At 36.9% G+C, this 23742-nt stretch overlaps 1 pseudogene; it reads left to right on the top strand.

Moving 5' to 3' along the window:
• The first annotated feature begins 14092 nt into the window (after positions 1–14092).
• Positions 14093–16531, top strand: LOC125174471 (tigger transposable element-derived protein 1-like; annotated as a pseudogene).
• Positions 16532–23742: the final 7211 nt, after the last annotated feature.

Below are 23742 nucleotides of genomic sequence, written 5' to 3'. Positions count from 1 at the left end.
TAATGATAATTCCTATTTGTATGTCACAAAGAGAAGAAGAGGGTTCATGAACATGTGTGTGAGTATGTTTAAGAACCACATGAATATCTCAGCCTTTCTAACACGATGCCACTCAAATGGGTCTATATGGTGAATATCTGCATGATCACAGTTTTAAAAACAAAAGTTCATGAAGGCAAGAAAAGGAAGTAGAAAAAAAGAAACCACCACCCAATGCAGACTCCCAGAAGAAACCGGAAACCCTTCAATTTATTTCTCTTTGTGCATCTAAAGCTTTGAAAAGTCCAAACAGACTTCTTTTTGAACATTTCTAGCAGATCTCACTGTTCCTGTTGTTGCATGCACTGAGTTTAAATTCTCAGCACAGATGAACACAGCCCAGCGGAAGTTCTAATCCTCAAAAAGTAGACAAATAACAGGGAAACTCCAACGGCCCCTTAATACAGCTGAGCTCTCAGGCCTCCCCGGGATGCGGGACTCTGAGTGGTGCCGGAGTTGGGGTTGCTATTTTGTTTGTCCCCATGAGCCCCACCTCAGCATGCCGATGCACTGATGTCAGAATTCTAAATGAGCTTGCTCAGAAGGGCCCAGATTAGCCTGGTTGCTAGGATCTCGCCATTCCAACCCCCTTTTCCACTTCAGTGGACTGAGCTTTTGACACTATGAAAAGCACCATTTAAAATTAATTAAAGCTTCTTATTTGGTACCAAATCTCATCACTGCCGACTACATTTAATATGTTTTATGTGTGGCTCTAAGTCCCTGTAGCATCATGTGTTGTATGATCCTGCAATGAAGCGGCTGCAAGTGAGAAAACACAGAAGCAACCCAAATTTAGCCCTTGGGTGTTTCATCTGGTGTGTTAAACCACAAAGCTAGTCTTCCGGTCTCTTGGGTCATGAAAATTTCGTTGAACGAGAGAATGGTGTTCCCTCTGGAACTGAAGACAGGAGACCTGAGTTCTAGTTCTGCTCAGTCACCATGATGGGCAAGACGTGGTTACTTTTGAAAACTTAAGGTTCCTCATCTATAAAAGAAAGGGGCTGGTCTGCAGTCTCAGACTTGGTATTCGGTGTGAATGGTTTTGGATTCTGAGTGGAAGAGGCAGGGCTGTATGACAGGGTAAACTCTCAAGTCTGGGGGTTAAACCGATCTGGGTTTAAATCTCAGTTCAACAACTTTCTGTGTAGCACTGAGCAAGTAGCCTAATCTCTGAGACCCCCGGTTTCATCATCTGTAAAGTGGGGTCAATAATTATACCGCCCTTCAAGCCACTTTGTCACTTACATGGGCCACAAATTATTTTCTAGTCTATTAGCTTCAATAATTCTTCCCAAAAGTCAGAGTCCAACTTGTCCTTCTCGTGATTGTTTTTTAAAAAAAAATTAGATTAAATAATAATAGTAATAACAATGAAGACTCTTTAAGGTGCAGGAAAGTCTTGTAGGCAGACAAAAAGATAGTAAAATCTTTTTTAAAAAACCGTGACTAAAATAATACAAGTAATTTGCTTGACTAAATGCAATCTGAGTTTTATCTGCCTCCAGGAGTCTTGTTTTGTTTTGTTTTGTTTATGATGTCATTTTTAATACAGTTTGTTCCCATTGCCAAATTATATTATGCATTTGTTTGGACTATGACAATCCCCCCTCACTCTTTTGTGCCTTTGATTTAACAGGACAGAAAAAATAAAAATCTGAGAAGAATAGTAATGGGTATCTTGACTTCACACCAGAAGATTTGTATATGTGGGAGACAAAGTTTTGTTGTTGTTATTGTTGTTGCTTTTTATTGATTGGTGATTCCCATAAGAAATATATGCTTGTAAGGAACCAATCTCAATGTATATGTAATCCAGTACCTGAATGTTTCTTAACGACTTAGCAAAACATTCCACATTTGCTATTCATGAAGAAAAAACTTGACATTTTAACAAATAGGGTGTTTCTTAAAACACCATTGTAGTTTCATATTTTTATATTTTTATACTGCTTACGCTCTGAAATACAGTTTTAGAAGCATCATAATAAAAACTCCACAATGGGAGAAAAATAGATTGACATACACGGTAAGTGGTGAGTAGCCTTCCATTTACCTGATGTAGCAGCTGAAAACACACGGTGATCACTCTATTATTAATGCTTTAGGCAAAGTCGGGAATCATCCCATGTTTTAAACAAGTGGCTAATTCGAACTGTAAAATTCTTTGGTTACAGAATTTCGTTGAACTGTCCTAAATGAAAATGCCCTGCAGAGTTTTCCACGCAACTGCGGCCTTCACGTTTAGGTATTGATTGGAAAGTTTATCAGATTTATGTAATTTCTTAATTCTAAAAATTCTGGCAAGTGAAAACCTCCGCCTCTCAGTTTTCTCATCTGCAAAGTGGGAAACATGGTAACATAATAATAATAATGCTGACAACCGTCTCATGAGGTTGTTGTGGTGTGGTAATTCATGTATCATATTTGCAGTGCCTGCCATATATGCAGGTTTTTAGTAAATAGCATCTCCTATCCCTGTTATTACAACAGGGCATTAATATGGGTTTAGACATTATTGTGCATACCACAAGGTTGATCACATCTGGACCATCGCCACCAACATTATGTATAGTTTGGTGTACTGGGAAATCATAACAAAAGCCTGAGAAGCACCTGATTATTTCAAAAAACACCAGAATGCTTTTCTCAGTGTAGGAGTCCTACCAACACAAGGTATTTTCTTAGAGGAGCAAATAAAACTTTCCTTGGCTAGAATCAGCCTTAACATTTAATAGCCAGCATACAGCTACTTTCAAAAGAAAGCCCTACTGTTCTGGATCTTTTGTTTCCTGAGTATGACTGAGAATCCCTGTGTATGACTGAGATCAACAGCCAGATATCCAGCAACTGGCAGATCAATTACTATTTGTCTCTAATGTTGCTGTTTGCAACTTAGCAAAACACTAGTATGTTTGCACGGTCCCCTACTTAGGTAAAACTATGAATTAGTTAATAAAAGAACTAAATAGAAGTGAAGAGGAAAAAGTTATACACTTACTAGGTACACCTTAAAAAAAGGAAATAAATATGTAAATGTTTATTCCCCCTGGTAGATGATAACAGAATAGCCAGCCATTCAATTTAAATTTTACTTGTGTATGTTTCTTTGTGTCTTTTTCAAAACCCCAAGAAGTTCAACTTGACTATTAAATGCTTTGGGCAGCAAAAGGATATACTGTGTTTCTTAATGTAGTGGCCTAACAATACAACTATTTGGTAGTAGTGGAGGACAACTGTGGACATGAAATTTGAAAAAAAAAAAAAAAATTGAAGTATGTCTCCAAACAGAACATGTTGTTGCTAAATATTCCTTCGACTACAGTTAATATAAATGAGTGTGCTTCTAAACATATATATGTATATATGTACATATGCATACAAAAGTCTTGACATATCATTCATCTAGTATTGCATAATGTAAAAAATAACATTAGTACTTAATTGCTTTTTCTCCCATGTGGTGGTTAAAAAGTTGTTTTAAACCAGAAAGGAATAATCAAATTACTGAAATTCTGTTATCAAGCAGACTAGAAGCCAACTTTTCTGTTTTCACTCTGAGAATCTGTAATAACATAATTAATGACTACAGATCATTATTTTGACCTGCAACTTTAGAAGAAAGCTGGTTTTGTTTCTCATAAGTGTGGTAAGAATGAGGTAAACTCACTAATAAAGGTTAGTTTAAAAAATGATCTTTTAAACAATCTCAACCCAGAGTCAAGATGTCACTAACAAAGGGATCCAAACCATATAACTTGCACTGAATCGAATATGAATGAATAAAGGTTTTATAAGTCAAAATATAACAAAGCCGTCCATTGGTACATCAGATTTCCAAATTAGTGTTGCTACTAGAGGCTACCTGAATCAAAGTGGTAAAGCAATTCCATCAGTCTCAAACACAAATATTACAATTAAGAGTTATCTGTTATAATGACAATCAAATAATTACCCATAGAGAGTCCAAAATTAAATGCCATATTAGTTTGGCATATAATTGATCAGTTTATTATTTCTCAGGTGATGTTTCTGTGTTTGCCACTCCCATGACCTTTTGTTAGGCTCCCCTTTAAACATAGATTCACCTCAAATAAATCTTTAAAGAGAAAAAGCAGTGAAAGAACGCAGTCACCTTCCCTGCCAGAATAGAATCAACAAAGAAATAATCCTTTGTTGCAGGCTTAAAAAAAGTTTCTCCCAGTTCTTCCCTTTACCCCAAAGTGTAGGAACTTCTGCTTTCCTTGTTTTCCTGAACAACTCTTCCTCCCCCCCCCTTCCCCCCCCCTCCCAACCCATAGGCTTTAGGAAGTTTGCTGATCCTATCAGTTTAGGAGCAACTACATTCACAGGAAGGCCTCGCACCCGGGATCATTGTCTCCTTTCTGAAAGCTGGATGAAGACATCAGACTCTCTGTTTGTCATTGGTGTATGACTGAGATTAAATTACTGGATAATGGAAACTGATAGACCCGTTCATATTTCACCCTCAAGTTGCTAAAAATAATTTCCACCTATGTGCCAATCACCTCTTTAAATGCTAGCTCAAATACTAGAGTACCCATGGGATAAGGGAAAGTTTTGTGGTCACTGGGAGAAGACCAGTCCCTCATTTTGAATTCAATATCTAAATTTCGAACATCCTTAGCTCAAAGGAAAGGATTGCAATGGCTCAGTTTGACATAAAGAATACTAATGATTTCACATTTAGAAGTTGTTGAAATATTTCCAATTTGAGAAGAAATTTGTTTCCTGTGAAAATGGGTGAAAACTCCATTAGCCATCAAGAAAACGATACTCCCATTGGGGCATCTGGGTAGCTCAGTCAGTTAAGCATCTGACTCTTGATTTTGGCTCAGGGCATGGTCTCTCAGTACATGAGTTTGAGCCCTGCAACGTGCTGACAGTGTGAAGCCTGCTTGGGATTCTCTGTTTCCCTCTCTCTTTGCCCCTCCCTGTCTCTCTCTCTCTCTCTCTCTCTCTCTCTCTCACAATATATAAACTTAAGAAAAAGATAATCCCAGGTTTTGTCATTTGGAAAGAGGAAGGAAAGAAGCCTATTGTAATGACTATGTCAGATCTTAAGCTATGGGAGCTTTTCACCTGCACCAGGTGAGGCAGAGGAAATTCCCTTATTTGGTCAAAAGAATGAATACTAGTTTCTACTAGTTAATTAGGCAATTAGTATAAACAGCTGGTATGGCCCAAACCGCTCCAGGGGAAAAGTCTTTAGAGTCAAGATAAGCAAGGGATGCTTTCCTTGACTTCATAAATGTACTAAAGGACGACTAAAGAAAAAAATCAAATCTTCATAACTTTGTGTACTTAGTCTCAAGCAGGACCAGCAAACAATAAATAAGCAAGTATATTCTAATCCATTACAGTAACATAATAAAGAGCAAAGAAGAACATATCTATAAACAAAACAAAACAAAACCAACCAGAATCTTTTCTTCTGAAGCGAACCAGGCACTACTGAGCTTAAAGCCCCCTGTGCCTCATTCATCCTCCTGACCTGACCCCTCTGACCTCTTAGAAACCTAATACATTTCCTGTTTCAGTCATATGCCCCAGAAAACTCTTCTTTACGTGATATGTAGTATTTCCTTACTTGACTACCAATCAGAAAGTCACCATATTATAATGCATATAGAATGAGATGTGTCTGTTGTTTGGGTATGGATGGAACTTGATATCAAAAGTAAAACACAAAAGAGAGCTGAAGTTTTACAAGCCAGGTAAGTGTCAAGTGAACGTAGGGGAAAACAGTCTGCCAAATGTGAAGTGTGATACGAATTAGGGGATTATTGCAATTCAATTGTTTTCTTTAAGTGTCTATTTCCAGTAGGAAATAAAATGGACTTTTCAAGAAGATTCTCTTAGTTTTATGCTCTTTTGTAGATTATACTTTATTTTAGAAGTGCAAAAATATAAGAACTAAATACTGAAATAAAAATAATAAAGAAAAAACTCTATCTTTCATCTGTGACATTTGCATTCTCAATTCTTTGCAGGAACTCTAAATTATATGGCAGACCTGATTTTCTTTGAGTAACTTTTGCTTGACATCTAAGTCACAATAAATGGTTTGGGGTATCAATTTCTTAAATGTGCTTGATTTGCTAAGAAAGAAATCATGAAACCAAATATTACCCAACTTACCATCCTATGTGGAGGGTAGACAGTAGGTTATATTTTTCAAATTCACCATTTCAAACACCCCCTTCCACACCCCGCAATCCCGTCCTCAGTATAGGGGAAGAAAAAAGAGGGAGCTCTACTTAACTCAAGTTAATTCTGTTTAATTCCACATATTTTATCAAAATGTTTAATTTAGAGGTAATAATTTAGTTTAAAGATAGCTGTTGAGACAAACTAAATGTGCTAAAGAAGTTGATATCAAAAATGTTGAGTGTCAGTGAAACTTAGCTGAAAGCCAATAGGATTGGCCATCTAATGGCGATTAAGTATGCTATAAATTTAAATCTTTGAAATAGTTGTTGAGATTTATTCAGGCAGACAAACAAAGATAACAAAAGTCTTTTGTGTGTTTGTCAGTCATTTCCACTCCTCTGTTGTTGTGGTGTCAAATAATGTCAGTTATTTAAGGGCAATTACTGTAATTTTAAATTCTCAACAAATTAAACTATAAAGACTAGAAGTCCAAGAAGGACTCTACTCATTTTTCCACCACATTTTCCATCTTCCGTTTTTAAAGGTAAGTTTTAATTGTTTGAATGTTTAGAGAGAAAAAACCCACAATTTTTCTATTGGCATTTTGTTTTGTTTTTGTTTTCTGTTTTTTAAACCACCCGTGTTTGGATATTTCTTTTACACTGAGTTACATTTTATAAAATTTTTCCAATGGCACTATGCTTTTTTGGTTGAGTAAGTGAAATGATCTTCAACTAAACTTCATTCACTTTTTTAAAATATTAAAATAGCTTTATTTTTAGCCTTCTCTTATATTTGGCATATACAATTTAATGAACTTAGGTTGGAGTCTAGGAAAAAAAATTATACAAGGAAGCAAAATAGATCTTGAGATGAGTGAGAAAAATATGCATTTAAATTGTGTTTGATAATAGAATGTTCTACCAATAAAAAAAAATCTTGGAAATGAAATGTAAGCATAATTAATTTGAATGGGATCATTAAAGTAGTTTCATAAAATAATTTAAAGTGAAGGAGGAAAATAATTACCACCCATCATATTTAAGCTATGTTGACAAAGTTTAAATGTTACATAATTTAAGAGGAAGGATTCAATACATTTTATATTTCATGAGATCTTTTTTTAAGATTTAGAGCAGCATCTAGGATTTCTTTGCAGTAATAAAGACAATGATCCATTATGTTCTTCTATTACTAATTATTCTGTAAAGATTGTCTGTTCCAAAAGATAATTAGAAAGGGTGAAATTTAATTCCATTAAACAGAACTCAGCTGGGACATAATGAAATTTTGCTGTGAAGTTGAAGACTTTGAAGCCAAATAAAAAGCTTTCACATAGATAGAGTAAATGAGATTATAAAACTCACACCTTATTCATGCAGGGCATATTTAAGACATACCAGGACAGGATTATGTTTACTCATGATGAGTTTTAAGTGTTCAGTTAGTACAAACATTCATAAAGTAGGTTTCTTCATTTTTCCTTGAGAATTTTAGTGATGGGCAGAGGTTCTTCTAGAATTTAGATTTGTCCATTCATTTATTCAACAATAATGTTTTGCCTATTTTCTCTACACCTGACTCTAGACAAAATAATGAGTGTACCAAGATTAATAGGAAGATAGTGGCTGTTCTGAAGGAGCTTTTGGTAAAATTCAACATCTATTTATGATAAAAACTCCCTACAGAGCAGGTATAGAAGGACCATATTTCAACATAATAAAGGCCATAAATGACAAGCACACAGCTAACATCATATTCAATGGTAAAAAGCTGAACACTTTTCCTCTCTAAGATTAGGAACAAGACAAGGATGCCTACTTTTTCCACTTTTATCAACATAATTTTGGAAGTCCTAGCCAGAAGAATTAGGCAAGAAAAGGGAAAAGATGCACCCAAATTGGAAAGGAAGAAGTAAAACTGTCACTATTTGCAAATGATATATTATAAATAGAAAACCCTAATGGCTCATTAAAAAAATTGTTGGAACTAATAAACAAATTTTTCAGGATACAAAACCTATATCCAAAAGTCTGCTGCATTTCAATACATTAACAAGGAACTATCAGAAAGAGCAATTAAGAAAACAAGTCCATTTGCAAAAAAAAAATAAAATAAAACAAAATAAAAAGAAAGAAAACAAGTCCATTTGCAATGGCATCAAAAAGAATAAAATAACTAGAAACAAATTTAACCAAGTAGGTGAAAACTACTGTATGTTGAAAACCATAAGATATTAATGAAATAAATTGAAGAGGACACAAATATAGGGAAAGATATTTTGTGCTCATGTATTTGAAGAATTAATATTGTTAAAACGTTTATACTACCCAAAACGATATAGAAATGCAATGCAATCCCTACCAAAATTCCAATGGCATTTTTCACAGAAATAGAAGAAAAATCCTGAAATTTGTATGGAACCATAAAAGACTCTGAATAGCCAAAGCAATCTTGAGAAAGGAGCAAAACTGAAGACATCATACTTCCTAATTTCAAACTATTTTCCAAAGCAATAATTAAACAGTATGGTATTTGCATTTAAAACATTCACGTTGATCAGTGGAATAGAATAGAGAGCCCAGAAATAAGTCCATGTATATATGATCAGTTTATGACAAGGAGTCAAAAATATACAATGGAGAAAGGACATTCTCTTCAATAAATGGTACGGGGAAAATTCTACAACCAAAGGAAGAAGCAAAGGAATGAAACTGGACAACTATCTTACGCCATGCACAAAAAAAATTAACTCTAAATGTAAGACCTGAAACCATAAAACTCCTAGAAGAAAACAAAGGCAGTAAGCTCCTTCCCTAAGTCTTGGTGATTATTTTTTTGTGTCTGACACCAAAGGCAAAAGTAATACAAGCAAACCTAAGCAAGTGGGAGTATATCAAACTAAAAAACGTCTGCCCAGATATGAAAACCATCAACTAATGAAAAGGGAACCTACTAGAGGATCCTAGGTGGCTCAGTGGGCTAAGTGTCTGACTCTTGGTTCCAGCTCAGGTCATGATTTCATGGTTCATGAGTTCGAGCCCCAAGTCAGACTCTGCTGACAGTGCGGAGCCTGCTCAGAATTCTGGGCCTCTCTCTCTCGCTTTCTGCCCCTCACCTGCTCATGTTCTCTCTCTCTCTCTCAAAATAAATAAATAAATTTTCAAAATTAAAACAAAAAAAGAAAAGGAAACCTACTGAATGGGAGAAAGTATTTGTAATTTACATATCTGACAAAAGGCTAATATCCAAAAATATGGCAAGAATTCATACAACTCAATAGCAAAACAAAAGCAAAAACAAAAACAAAAAGACCCAAACAATCCAAATAAAAAATGAGCAGAAGATCTGAGTAGACATTTTTTCCAAAGAAAACATACAGATGGCCAATAGACATGTGAAAAGTGCTCTTTATCACTAACCACCAAAGAAAGGCAAATTAAATCACAATGAGATATTACCTCACGCCTGTCAGAGTGGGTATTATCGAAGACTGTATGTAACAGTTGACGGCAAGAATGTGAAGAAAAGGGATACCTTGTCCATTGTTGATGGGAATAAAAATTGGTGGAGCCACTATGAAAACAGTATAGAAGTTCCTAAAAAAATTAAAAACAGAACTATCACACAATCCAGCAATTCTGCTTCTAGGTTTTTATCTGAATAAAATGAAAACACTAACTTGAAAAGATATGTCCCTCCATGTTCATTGCAGTATTACTTACAATAGCCATGATACGGAAGCAACCGAAATGTCTATTGATGGATGAATGGATAAAGAAATTGCAGTATATACATAAATGCAATTGAATGTTATTCAGCCATAAAAAAGAATGAAATCCTTATCATTTGTGACAATGTAAATGGGCCTGGAGGGCATTATGCTAAGTGTGTCTGATCACTCTTATATGTGGAATCTAACAAATACATTAACTAGTTAATTAATTAATTAATTACTAAACAAACCCAAGCTCATAGGCATAGAGGACAGACTGGCAGTTGCCAGAGGTGAGGGTTGGAGGGTGAGTGAAATGGGTGAACTGCTTTTGTTTTGTTTTTGTTTTTGTTTAACCAATTGAAGTTTTTTGTTTAAGGGCAGAAGATGGACCAAAGAGAAGTGGGCCTTTACACAGAGAATATAGACTTATAGTATAAAAGAAAACCAAAAGGATTGTTGCCTTATTGTGCACTAGACCTAACAGAGAGGAAAGGGGGAATCCTTAGTCTAAAGGAGAGTAAGGGTGCCTGGGTGGCTCAGTTGGTTAAGCATCCAACTCTGGATTTTGGCTCAGGTCATGATCTCATGGTTGTGAGACCTAGCCCCATGCCCAGCATGGAGTCTCTTAAGATTCTCTCTCTCCCTACCCCTCTGCCCCTCCCTGCCTTAAAAAAAAAATGAGTAAGAGTTTATAGCTCCTAACAAGATCAAAATAATACTGAGGGAAACCATTTTCTGAAACACTCTCTTCAGGTTCAAGAGATCTTTGTAAAGGCTTGTATTCATTTAAGAGTGGGTATATGTGATTAGTAAAATACCCTCTCAAAAGTATGCTTTTAACAGTCAATTAGAAATGACATTTTATTTCTTTTGTCCCTAAATTAATTGAAGTTTACGGGTATTACATATAAAGATTGATGATATTGTAACAGGTTAAACTTTGGTTCAGTGTTACTTATACCTAAGGAGGCCAGGCCCTGAATCACTGAGAATGCCTGGTCATTCTCAATAATGTCTCAGGACTACACTCATTTGGCTTCCAAAATAAAGAAGGCCCAATGCTATCTATCTGGGACCCATGTAAAAATCAATTCTGTTGTGTTGCACATGTTGAAGCTAGAGGAATTGTTCTATCTTTTTTTATACCTATCAATTCCTTCTACTATACCCATAGATGAAAAAGCATATGACCCTGTGTAGTAAACAGATAACAGCCCTCAAAGATGTCTACATCCTAATCCCCAAAACTGTGAACATGTTACATTACTTGGCAAATGGGAATTAAGGTTGCAGATGTAATTAATGTTGCTATTCAGCTGATCTTGAGATGGAGAGATTATTCTGGATCATCCACATAGGCCCAATGTAATCACAAGGGTCATTATAAGTGAAAGAAGGAGGTAGAGGGAGAAATCCAAACAGATTGAGTAGGAAAAGGTCTTGACCTAATATTGCTGACTTGAAGATGGAAGAAGAAGGAAGGAAGGCCATGAGCCAAAGAATAAGGGTAGTCTCTAGAAGCTGGAAAAGACAAGAATATGGATTCTTCCCTAGAGCCTCCCAGAAAAATATAAAGCTTTACCAACCCCTTGATTTTGGCCCGATGAAATATATTTCAGACTTCTGACCTCCATAAAGACAAGTTTGTGTTGTTTTAGGCCACCAAGTTTGTGGTAATTTGTTATAGCACCGATAGAAAACAAATATACTCTGAGAGCAATTGGCAGCCATCTTACCATTATAGTACAGAAAGCAAAGCAAAGATAAAGAAATCAGGCCGTTGGTGTATTTAGCCACTGAAGCCTACCATATTTCTGGGGGAAAAGGAACAAATATTCCTTACAGAAGGATTCCAAATAATAAATGCAGAAGCAATGAGGGAAATAGAAAATCAGCTTTAGAACACCATAGCAATAATTGCTCCAAACAAGATCTAGTGATGAGTGTCAAAATAGTTGGTGAAACTTTAGTGAGAAATAGGATATTTACATAGATTTAAAGTATCCATACCCCCAAATATGTATTAGTGTAATGGTTTTAAAATATGTCCACAAATTCTTTGATACTCTACTCTCTAGGTGGTGAGATTAACCCACCTCCCACTGGAGTGAGGGCTGGACTTAGTGATTTCTTTCTAACAACTGAGTATGGAAAGAGAAAAATGGTAGCTTTAGAGTGGGGAAACCCAAATTGAATAATATTATACAAAATACTTGACTAGTATTCTTTAAAATTGTCAAGATCATGAAAATTAAGGAAAAACTAAAACTACCATAGATTGGAAAAGACTAAGGAGACATGAAAACTTATGCAATGTAGGGTCCTAGAGTAGATACTAGAACAGAAAAATACCATTGGGGGAAAAACTGGTGAAATTTGAATAAAGTCTATTCTAAATAAAATACTAGTTAATAGCATTGTACCAATGTTAATTTCTTAATTTTGATAATTGTACTGTAATTATATAAGTAAATAGGGAAGCTGGATGAAAGTTTTATAGGAACTCTCTGTACTACTTTGTAAGTCTTCAATAAATCTAAAATTATTTAAAAATAAAAACTTGAGGTGCCTGGGTGGCTCAGTTGGTTAAGCATCCAACTTTGGCTCAGGTCGTGATCTCACATCGAGTTTGAGCCCCATGTCCGGGTCTGTGCTGACAGCCCAGAGCCTAGAGCCTTCTTCAGATTCTGTGCCTCCCTTGTTCTCTGCCCCTCCCCCACTCACACACAGTCTCTCTCTTAAAAATAAACATTAAAAAGTTATAAAAAATAAAAATAAAAATAAAAACTTAAAAGTAGATAAATAATTCAAAGGAAAAGAACAAACTAAGAAAAATATTTTATACAGCTGGCAGAAAAATGACTGACAACCTCACTACAAAGGGGCTTTTACAAATGCAAAGTATGCAAAAAAATACATAAGCAATTTATAGTGAGAAATACAAATAAACCTATAAGAATAATAAACTTACTAAGCATCAAAACATAAAAAATAAAATCTTGTCTCCTTTTTTAAGCCTATCGAATTAAAGATCTAAAAAAGATAATATTCAAAGACAGTTCTTTGAGGTTATGAAAAGAATAAGTGTTCTCATATATTGTTTTTTTTCTTTTAATATAATTTATTTTCAAGTTGGCTCACATCAGTGTATACAGTGTGCTTTGGGCTTTGGGAGTAGATGCCTATGATTCATCACTTACATGCAACACCCAGTGCTCATCCCAACAAGTGCTCTCCTCAATGCCCATCACTCATTTTCCCCTCTTCCTGCCTCCCCCCCCCCACAACAACCCATTTTTTTCTTAATAGAATATAAACTGGTATAACTTCTGTGTATAAATTATCAACATAAATAAAACTTTTAAAGTACACAAATCTTTGAGGCAGAAATTCTGCATAGTGTTGTTATAGGAATGAGTACCCATTGTTATTATTTTTTTTTACTTTCTTCTTTATTGCTTGCTGAATTGTTTTCAAACAATGAGCATGTGTTACCTTTAAAATTAGTTTTTTAGGGGCGTCTGGGTGGCTCAGTCAGTTAAGCATCCGACTTCAGCTCAGGTCGTGATCTCTTGGTTCATGAGTTCAAGCCCCACATCAGGCTCTGTGTTGACGGCTTGGAGCCTGGAGCCTGCTTTGGATTCTGTGTCTCCCTCTCTCTTTCTCTGTTCCTCCCCCGCTTGCACTCTGTCTCTCTCTCTCTCTCAAACATAAAGATTAAAAAAAATTAAAATTAGTTTTTTAGAAGCTATTTATAGGCTTACTTCATTTTAGTGTGCTTCACTTCACTGAACTTTGCAGATGTTGACTTTTTGTACAGATAGGTTTGTGACAAGCCTGCATCAAGTAAGTCTATCGGCACAATTTGTCCAACAGCATTTGCTCATTTTGTGCCCCTCCATCACATTTTGGTAATTCTCACAATATTTTATACCTTTTCATTATTAGTATATTTGTTATGGTGATTTGTGGTCAGTGATCTTTAATGTTATCACTGTAATTGTTTTAGGGCACCCCAAACTGCACTCATATAAATAAGATGGCAAACTTAATAAGTATAATGTGTGTTCTGGCTATTTCCCCATTTCCCTCTTTTTCCTCAGCCTTCCCTATTCCCTGATACACAATAATATTAAAATTAGGCCAACCAAAAACTCTACAATGACCTCTAAGTGTTCAAGTGAAAGAAAGACTTGCACGTCTCTTACCTTAAATCAAAAGCTAGAAATGATTCAGCTTAGTGAGAAAGACAAATAGAAAGCTTAGCTAAGCTAAGTTGTGACTGCAAAGACAAAGTTCTTGAAGGAAATTAAAAGTACTATTCCAGTGAACACATGAATGATAAGAGCAAAACAGCCTTATTGCTGATATGGAGAAAGTTGCAGTGGTCTGGATAGAAGATCAAACTAGCCACAACATTCCCTTAAACTAAAACCTAATCCAGAGCAAAGATCTAACTCTCCTCAATTCTACAAAGTCTGGGAGAGGTGAGGAAGCTGCAGAAGAAAAATTTGAAGCCCAGCAGAGGTTTGTTCATGAGGTTTAAGGAAAAGAAGCCATCTCCATAACATACATGTGCCAGGTGAAGCAGCAAGTGCTGATACAGAAGCTGCAGCAAGTTATCCAGAAGATTTAGCTAAGATAAAGAAGATGGCTACACTAAACAATAGATTTTCAATGTCTTCTATTGGAAGACAATGCCATCTAAGATTTTTACGGCTAGAGAGGAGAAGTCAATGCCTGGCTTCAAAGCTTCAAAGGACAGGCTGACTCTCTTTTTAGGGGCTGATGCAGCTGGTGACTTTATGTTGAAGCCAATGATCATTAACCATTCCAAAAATCCTGGGGTCCTTAAGAATTATGCTTAATCTACTCTGCCTGTGCTATAGAAATGAAACAACAAATCCTGGATGACAGCACATCTCTTTACAACACAGTTTACTATTTTAAGCCTACTGTTGAGACCTATTGCTCAGAAAAAAAAGGTTCCTTTCAAATTTTGACTGTTCATTGACAATGCACCCAAGAGCTCTCTGAAGTTGTACAATGAGATTGATGTTATTTTCATGCCTGGTAACAGAGCATCCATTCTGCAACTCAGGCGTCAAGGAGTAATTTCAACTTTCAAGCTTTATTATTTAAGATCTACATTTCATAAGGCTATAGCTATCATAGACAGTGATTGCTCTGATGGGTCTGGGCAAAGTAAATCGAAAACTTTCTGGAAAGGATTCCCCATTTTAGATGCCATTGGGAACATCTGTGTTTCCTAAGAGGTCATAATATCAGCAGTAACAGGAGTTTGGAAGAAATTGATTCCAGCCCTCATGGATGACATGGAGGGGCTCAAGATTTCAGTTGAGCAAGTAATTGCAGATGTGGTGGAAACAGAAGGAGAACTAGAATTAGAGGTGGAGCTTGAAGATGGGACTGAATTGCTGCAGTCTCATGATAACACTTTCACAGGTAAGGAGTTGCTTCTTATGGATGAGCAAAGAAAAGTGGTTTCTTGAGATGGAACCTAGTCCTGGTGAGGATGCTGTGAAGATGTTGAAATGACAACACAGGATTAGAATATTACATAAACTTAGTTGATAAACAACAATAGCCAAATTATGGAAGGACCCCAAATGTTGATTGACAGATGAATGGATAAAGACGAGGTCATATATAGGTACAATGGAATATTAGTCAGCCATCAAAAAGAATAAAATCTTGCCATTTGCAAGGACTTGGATGGAGCTAGAGTGTATTATGCTAAGCAAAACAAGTCAATCAGAGAAAGACAAATACCATATGATTTCACTCATATGTGGAATTTAAGAAACAAAACAGATGAATATCTGAAAGGATGAAAAAGAAAAGAAGAGAAATGGAGGCAAGCCTTAAGAGACTCTTAACTATAGAGAACAGACTGAGGGTTGATGAAGGAAGGTGGACAGGGATGAATGGGGGATGGGCATTAAGGAGGGCACTTGTGATGAGCACTGGATGTTGTATGTAAGTGGAATCACTGAATTCTACTCCTGAAACCAATATTACACTATATGTTAACTAACTAGAATTTAAATAAAAACTTGAAAAAAAAAACTTGGTTGATAAAGCACCAGCAGGGTTTGAGAGGACTGACTCTAATTTTGAAAGTTCTACTGTTGGTAAAATGCTATCAAACAGCATCACAAGCTACTGAGAAATTGTTTATTAGAGAAAGAGTCATTCAATGCATCAGACTTCATTGTTGTCTTATTTTAAGAAATTGCCACAGGGGCGCCTGGGTGGCGCAGTCGGTTAAGCGTCCGACTTCAACCAGGTCACGATCTCGCGGTCCGCGAGTTCGAGCCCCGCGTCAGGCTCAGGGCTGATGGCTCAGAGCCTGGAACCTGTTTCCGATTCTGTGTCTCCCTCTCTCTCTGCCCCTCCCCCGTTCATGCTCTGTCTCTCTCTGTCCCAAAAATAAATAAAACGTTGAAAAAAAAAATTTTTTTAAAATAAAAAAAAAAAAAAAAAAAGAAATTGCCACAGAAACTCCAACCTATAGCTGCCACCACCATGATCGGTCATCAGCCAGCATCATCTAGGCAAGACCCTCCACCAGCCTAAAGCTCAGATATTGGTTAGCTTTTTTTAGTAATATTTTTAAATTAAAGTATGTACATTGTTTTTAGACATAACATTATTGCACATTAATAGACCACAGAATAGTGTCAACATAACTTTTATATGCACTGGGCAACCAAAAAATTCATTGGACTTGTTTTAGTGAGATATTTGCTTTATTGTGGTCTGAAACTGAACCTGCAATATTTCTGAGGTGTGCCTGTACTTGAAAATAAATAAATACAATGGATTTAAGAGACTGAAAAGTTATATTCCAAAATGGTAACTGTGGTTATTTTTTGTGTCATCAGATTACATGTGATTTTCACATTTTTCTTTTTCTTTATATTTATGTAAGAAACATATATTGCTTTTTGCATTAAGTTCTCCCATACATAAATGAAAAGTGGCATAAAAAGATGACCAGCCAGTGTATCTTAACTAGTCTTAGTTATTTATCATCAAAATCATTTATGCCCGTCTGTATGTGCTGCCCTGCCTGTCTTCAAGTTTACAGCACTGCCAACCTATATGTATCACAGGCCTTGGCGATCTGTTTTTGAAAAGAATATCTTTGATCCAGGTCCACAGCCATAGGGAATGGACGTTGAGTTGACGTTGGTCATGGTTAGGAACAAAACAAAATCTGTTGAAAGTACCACTATTTTTATCGACATCAAGATGACCTTAAACAGATAATGAGCAAAACATTCATATCAGGCTTAAAGGGGAAGAGAAATTCCTCTTTCATTTTTCAGAAACAGTTTGAGAACACTACCACTGTCACTGTCTTGTAAAAGAACTCAGCTCTAGCTGATAAAATACAAGGCAGACCAATTCATTTAGGCACTGGGGAACATTCCACCAAAGAGCTCTTTTGCTAATGCAGGTCTGAGTACCTATCTCAAAATTTTGGTGCTACCACTGACCTTTACTTTGGCCTCAGTGTTCTTACAGACACAAGTCACAGAAGCAGGGGCTAGTGGAAGGATAGTCTGAGATTATCTGGCACATAAACGTCTAATTAACTCCTCATGGGATACTGTTAAATTCCCCCCTTTTTAACAAAATTCCATTCAACCTTTACCTTTCAAAATTTTTAAACTACTGTGTAAAAGACAAAAATTGTAACTGAGCATCTTAATTACATAATCTTACTTCTGTAGCGGTGTTTGAAAATAGCGTGTTTACCTTTTCTCATAAACAATCAATTAAGTTGCTCACGACAATGATCAGCCAGGCAAAACATGCACAAATTCAGGCCCAAACCCTCAGTTTCCAAAAGGAAAAAGATTCCCACAGGGAAAGATGATATTTACATTACATAAATGATGCTAAAGCAAACCCTGTTCATGTAGGTGGAACACATGAGTAAAATCCTTGGAACAGGCCAACAGCAAAGACATGTTTCAGAAAGAGGACAAATGCTATGTGCCCATAGCACAGGATGAACATCTCTACTTGAGGGTCTAGATCTGAGTTTCTTCCCACAGACAGCTGAGGGCGCCCCTCCTCCCACCTTCACCTCATCTCAGGAAGGCAGAGCAGTGTAAAGGAAAACAGATAGGCTTTGAAGTCAGTCACAACTGGGTTTGAAACCTGTTACCATTAGCCACGTGGCCTCATGCAAATGAATAATTCCTGTTGTGGTCCTCAGTTTTCTCATCTGTAGAATGAGGGATAGTAGTACATTCTTAAAGGGTTGCTGTGAGAATTCAATCTAGTTACATGTAAAATGGCAGGCACCTTTGAAACGGTAGTGATCATCATCATGACCTTCACACCCATGGACTGACTCTCCATCTGAAAATATGGTTCTTAATACCTTGCCCTGAAATATTTAAAAGGAACCAGTACAGAGCTGAGGGCAAGAGATCTTCTTCTCTATTACGTAAGCAGAAAGAAACACCAGAACATCAACAGTGTCAGCAGCACTAACGTCACCTCCTAATGATCAAGTGTTGTCTGACTAAAGATATGGAAAATTCTTAGTGATGAATTTTTAACAGTGAAATTTGACTTACCTCTTGTGTTCTGCTGCCCTAAATCCATTTTGGAAACAGGCAGAGCATAAATAAATAAACACTCAACTCTTCCCTGGATGTTTGGGTGGAAGCAGGTGGCGACTGAGAAGACATGGGTCGATGTGTGTGTGAAAGTTAAAAACAAATGTCTTATGAGGCGACTAACTTGAGCACTCAGGATGGAGATCTTTCTTGGATGGGAACCTAGGTCACTTGGGTGTCTTTGCTCTATTGTCAACATTAAAGGTAAATCGACAAGCAGTCCTGCTTGGTAACTTCCTCTATCCTTTCTTTAACCATTTCCCTCCCCATTCCTTCATGGTGGCATTGGGATTTTCTCTCACATGATTATTCTTTTCCTGCCACAATCTTTGCTCTCCCCTTTCTCTGCTGGCCCCCAGCTGCATGTTGGCTCTCACATTAAGTTGCCCTTAATCTTCACCATCTTTTGTTGGAAAACAACAAAGAGCATCCAATGCTACCCAAATGCCTTCCCTTTCTGCCCTCTACACTAGCCTAACATGGGCCTTCCCAATAATTAGTCTGAGCGGATTGTTGAGGGCACACTAGAGGACACTGACAGTTCACTGAGAGCCATTTCCCCTTAGCATCACTGAAGGAACATTCCATTTCCTTCCAAACATTCCATCAAACATGTTTGGATGGCTGTGTTGAGATGAATCTTTCTTCCCTGGGTCATCTGCTCTGTACTCCCAGACTGTTACAGAGCTCATAACGTCCTGTATTGTAATTAATGTGTTTGGGGAGCCGTGTCTCCCTCAGAATAGTGCTGGATTACCTACAGGCAAATTAAATAGACACATATGGCTCTGGTGAAGCAGAGGCACTAAACCAAACAAACAAGTAAAAACACCAACACCAAGAACAAACAAACAAAAAGCAACAGTATAGAAATGGCAATTTGAAGTTCTAGAAAGAAGCAATTTGAATTTACAGCACTTCACTTTTGTTTCTTTAACACATTTAAATTGTATTTTGAATTACATGTAGGAAGGAGACACCACAAACCTGGAGGATTTAGAACCTGCTCAATTCATACTGTGTCTGGACTTGGTGAGGATTGGGGTCTCCTTCAATCACCTGAAACCTTATTCAAAATCCTGTGTTTGTACACGTGGACATTTTTTCAGGGGTGAAAGCCAAAGGGCTCTTAGAGCCTGAACTGTTTAAGAACCACTGCTAATGTGAGCTAGAGAGCAGGGCTGTTTGCTTTATCTTCGTGTATCCAGGGCTAGTGCAGTGCTTGGCAAAGTGGGCACACAGTGCTGGTTGATATGCAATGGCTCTATCTCAGCACTGAATATTATTTTTTTCCACATTTTTTAAGTATCAAAGAGATGTAATTAGTGATTCTGTGACCCTACTCTGTTGTGGTTACTTAACATTTTGGTCTACCTGGCTTGAACACACATACACACATACACACACACGTGCACACACTTTTGTTATTTTTAAATTAGTTTCTAATATTTTAGCAAGCTTACAGTAGCCCTAGTGTTGAACTTAGAATAGCCCTAGGAAAGCGTCATTTGCTGTGTTTTAACATGGGGATTTGCTACTCGTCAAGTCAGAAGTGTTTTTGGGTACTCCATCTTCTCATCTGTCAATTTAAAAATCACCCTGTTAAAATTGGCAGGTGTTGCCTGAAAGCAAAATAAAATTCAGAGAATTTTATCCCCATTTCTCAGAGGTTCTTGCCTATCTGTGTGTGTTAGGGTCCCCTGGAAAACCTGTTTAACATGTGGATTCCAGAGTCCTACCCACATAGATAACTGGTCTGGAATCCATTTTTTGACAAAAGCCTCAGCTGATTCTGACAAGGATACTCTGACTTAAAAAACACTGTTCTGTGTTAGCTCACTCTCCGCATTAATATTTATTGAGGTATAAATGCAAAGTTAGGGGGGAATAATGAGCTTGTATCACTCTTAGAACTTTCCTTTGAGTCTGCATTTCCATGAGACTAAGTGAATGTGGAAAACTGCTCTAGGGGAGAAGCAGTCGGCCCTGTTTGAGACTTGTAGGGTTTTGTTTTGTTTTCTTTTGAACATGTGGGTAATTTCTAAATGAATCAGGAAAAGTCTAAGTAACACAGCGGAAAAACTTCTTGCTTTATACTCTGCTTCATCTTTGGTGCTAGAGCCTATTAAATTTTAACACTGAAACTGATAAGACCCGCAGCCGGTGGATTCCTGAGGATGATGACAAAGGTTGGTAGCACTCAGCCACTCTGTTTATTTGTTTGTTTTTACTTCCTGCAGCTACATGCTAAGTGTATTATAGCTATTTGTGGAACCCTGGCCAGTTGTTGCAGATAAACGTGTTGATAGTACACAGCCTTTCTTCTCGCACACACTCCTGACACGGGCAGACTGTGCTTGGTTTTGTTTTGTTTGTTTGGAGAACATTTACCAGGTACTTGTATGTGAAAACTACAGCTAGTCGATTTTACATATATTTCATGTACTTCTCAGAATGTCTGCAAGCTAGGGCTATTGCTATTGTATCTATGGTATATTATTAGGCTGACAGCAGTGGTACCCACTCAGCCCAAGGATTGCAGCCTCCATGCTCTGTATAGCTGTCTCCTTGTCTCCTGCTGGAGCAGCGCTCAAAGGTCCAATGGAGCACCATTTCTTTCATGCAATAATAATACATACGTTAATATTTTTTTATCGGGGCATAATCGACATAAAACATTTAGTTTCAGGTGTAAAGCACAATGATTCAATATTTGTAAATTTCGTAAAATGATTACTGCAATGAGTTCAGTTAACATCTGTCATCATACAAAGTGCCAAAACTTTTTTTCTCATGAAGAGAACTTTTAAGATTTATTCTCTCAGCAATTTTCCAGTATGCGATACAGTACTGTTAACTATAGTCACCATGCTGTGCATTAGATCCCCAGGATTTATTTATTTTATAACAGGAAGTTTTTACCTTTCAGCCTCCTACACGCATTTTTGTCTACCTGCCCTTCCTCCCAATCTCTGGCAACCACCAATCTGTTCTCTCCGAGTTACATTTTTTGTTTTTGTGTTTTTTAGATTTCACATATGAGCGACATCACATGGTATGTGTCTTTTTCTGTTTGACTTATTTCACTTAGTAAAATGCCTTCAAGGTCCATCCATGTTGTTGCAAATTTCATTCTTTTTTATGGTTAGGCAATAGTCTATCATGTATCTATGATATGTGTATATGTCACATCTTCTTCATCCGTTCATCTATCAGTGGATGCCTAGGTTGTTTCCATATACTGGCTATTATAATTAATGCTTCAATGAACATGGGATGCATATATTTTTTCAAGTCAGTGTTTTTCTTTTCTTTGGATAAATACCTAGAAATGGAGTTGTTGGATCATAAGGTAGTTCTCTTTTTCATTTCTGAGGAACTTCCATACTGTTTTCTGTAGTGGCAGATCCAATTTACATTCCACCAACAGTGCACAGTATACGTTAATATTTAAAAATAAATAAATAAATATCGTTTCTGATTCTACAGAGGAGAAAGCTGGACTGAATAGGGTTACGTTACTTGCCCAAATTTGGAGCCAATAATTACAACAAGCAGGATTTGAACCCCAAAGCTTGCAGAGTTGTTCAACAGGGTGTGTACCAGGCCTATTTTCGATGTTTTTCCGTGGCTGGTCATGTCCCCTGCAAGACAGAGGCTGATTCTTGGGAGGAGAGGGTATCTTCTAGAGAACTTTCTTCCAAGGGCACAGGAGACCAGGAGCTCCTTGAAAGATGCAATTTTACCTTATTCTTATTTTTCCTTTGTGTGTGTGGCCCAGCACCTAGCCCAATAAAAGCTGGTCCCTCTATGTCATCAAAATAGGTAAACAGGTACATTTTAATATACCTTTATACAGGTACATTTAATATACCTCTTGTTTCCTTAATTTTAGTACCTGAGTTAGTGATGGCTAACTTCCATGGAGTACTTGCCAATTGCTTTACAGGCAGTACCTGTAATGGGCTAAATGTGCCCTCCATCTCCACCAAACTAATCCATATGTTGAAGCCCTAATCCTTTCCCTTTTTTTTTGTTTCAACTTTGAGGGCATTTTTTTCATTTAAAATTTTAGTTAGTTAATATACAGTGCAATATTGGTTTCAGGAGTAGAACTCAGCAATTCATCACTTACATGCAACACCAGTGCTCATCCCAACAAGTGCCCTCCTCAATGCCCATCACCCATCTAGTCCACCTCCCACCGACCTCCCTCCATCAACCTCAGTTTGTTCTCTACTGATAAGAGTCTCTTGTGGTTTGTTTCCCTTTATTCTCTTTCCCACCCTTTCCCATATGTTCATTTGTTTTGTTTCTTAAATTCCACACATGATTGAAATCATATGGTATTTGTCTTTCTCTGATTGATTTATTTCTATTAGCATAATACATTCTAGCTCCATCCACGTTGTTGCAAATAGCAAGATTTCATTCTTTCTGATGGCTGAGTAATATTCCATTGTGCGTACACATGCACACACACACATACACACATATGTATATATGTGTGTGTATATATATATATACACATATATATACATATATATGTGTGTGTATATATATATACACATATATATACAACACGCACACACACACATATGTATGTATATGTGTATTTGTGTGTGTGTGTGTGTGTGTGTGTGTATACAAACACATCTTCTTTATCCATTCATCAGTCAATGGACATTTTGCCTGTCTCTATGGTTTGGCTATTGTTGATAATGCTGTTATAAACATTGGGGCACATGTACCCCTTTGAACCTGTATTTTTGTATCCTTTGGGTAAATACCTAATAGTTCAATTGCTGGATCGTAGAGTAGTTCTATTTTTAGTTTTTTTGAGCAACCTCCATACTGCTCTCCAGAGTGGCTGCACCAGTCTGCATTCCCACCAACAGTGCAAAAACAATACTGGAGGCATCACAATTCAAGATTTCAAGCTATACTACAAAGCGGTGGTCATCAAGACAGTGTAGTACTGGCACAAAAACAGATACATAGATCAGTGGAACAGAATAGAAAACCCAAAAATGGACCCACAACTATATGGTCAACTAATTTTGACAAAGCAGGAAAGAATATCCAACAGAAAAAAGACAGTACTATCAACAAATGGTGTTGAGAAAACTGGACCACAACATGCAACAG

The sequence above is a fragment of the Prionailurus viverrinus genome, chromosome C2 (genome assembly GCF_022837055.1).
Source record: "Prionailurus viverrinus isolate Anna chromosome C2, UM_Priviv_1.0, whole genome shotgun sequence".
NCBI lineage: Eukaryota > Metazoa > Chordata > Mammalia > Carnivora > Felidae > Prionailurus > Prionailurus viverrinus.
This window is presented reverse-complemented; position numbering and strand designations above follow the sequence as displayed.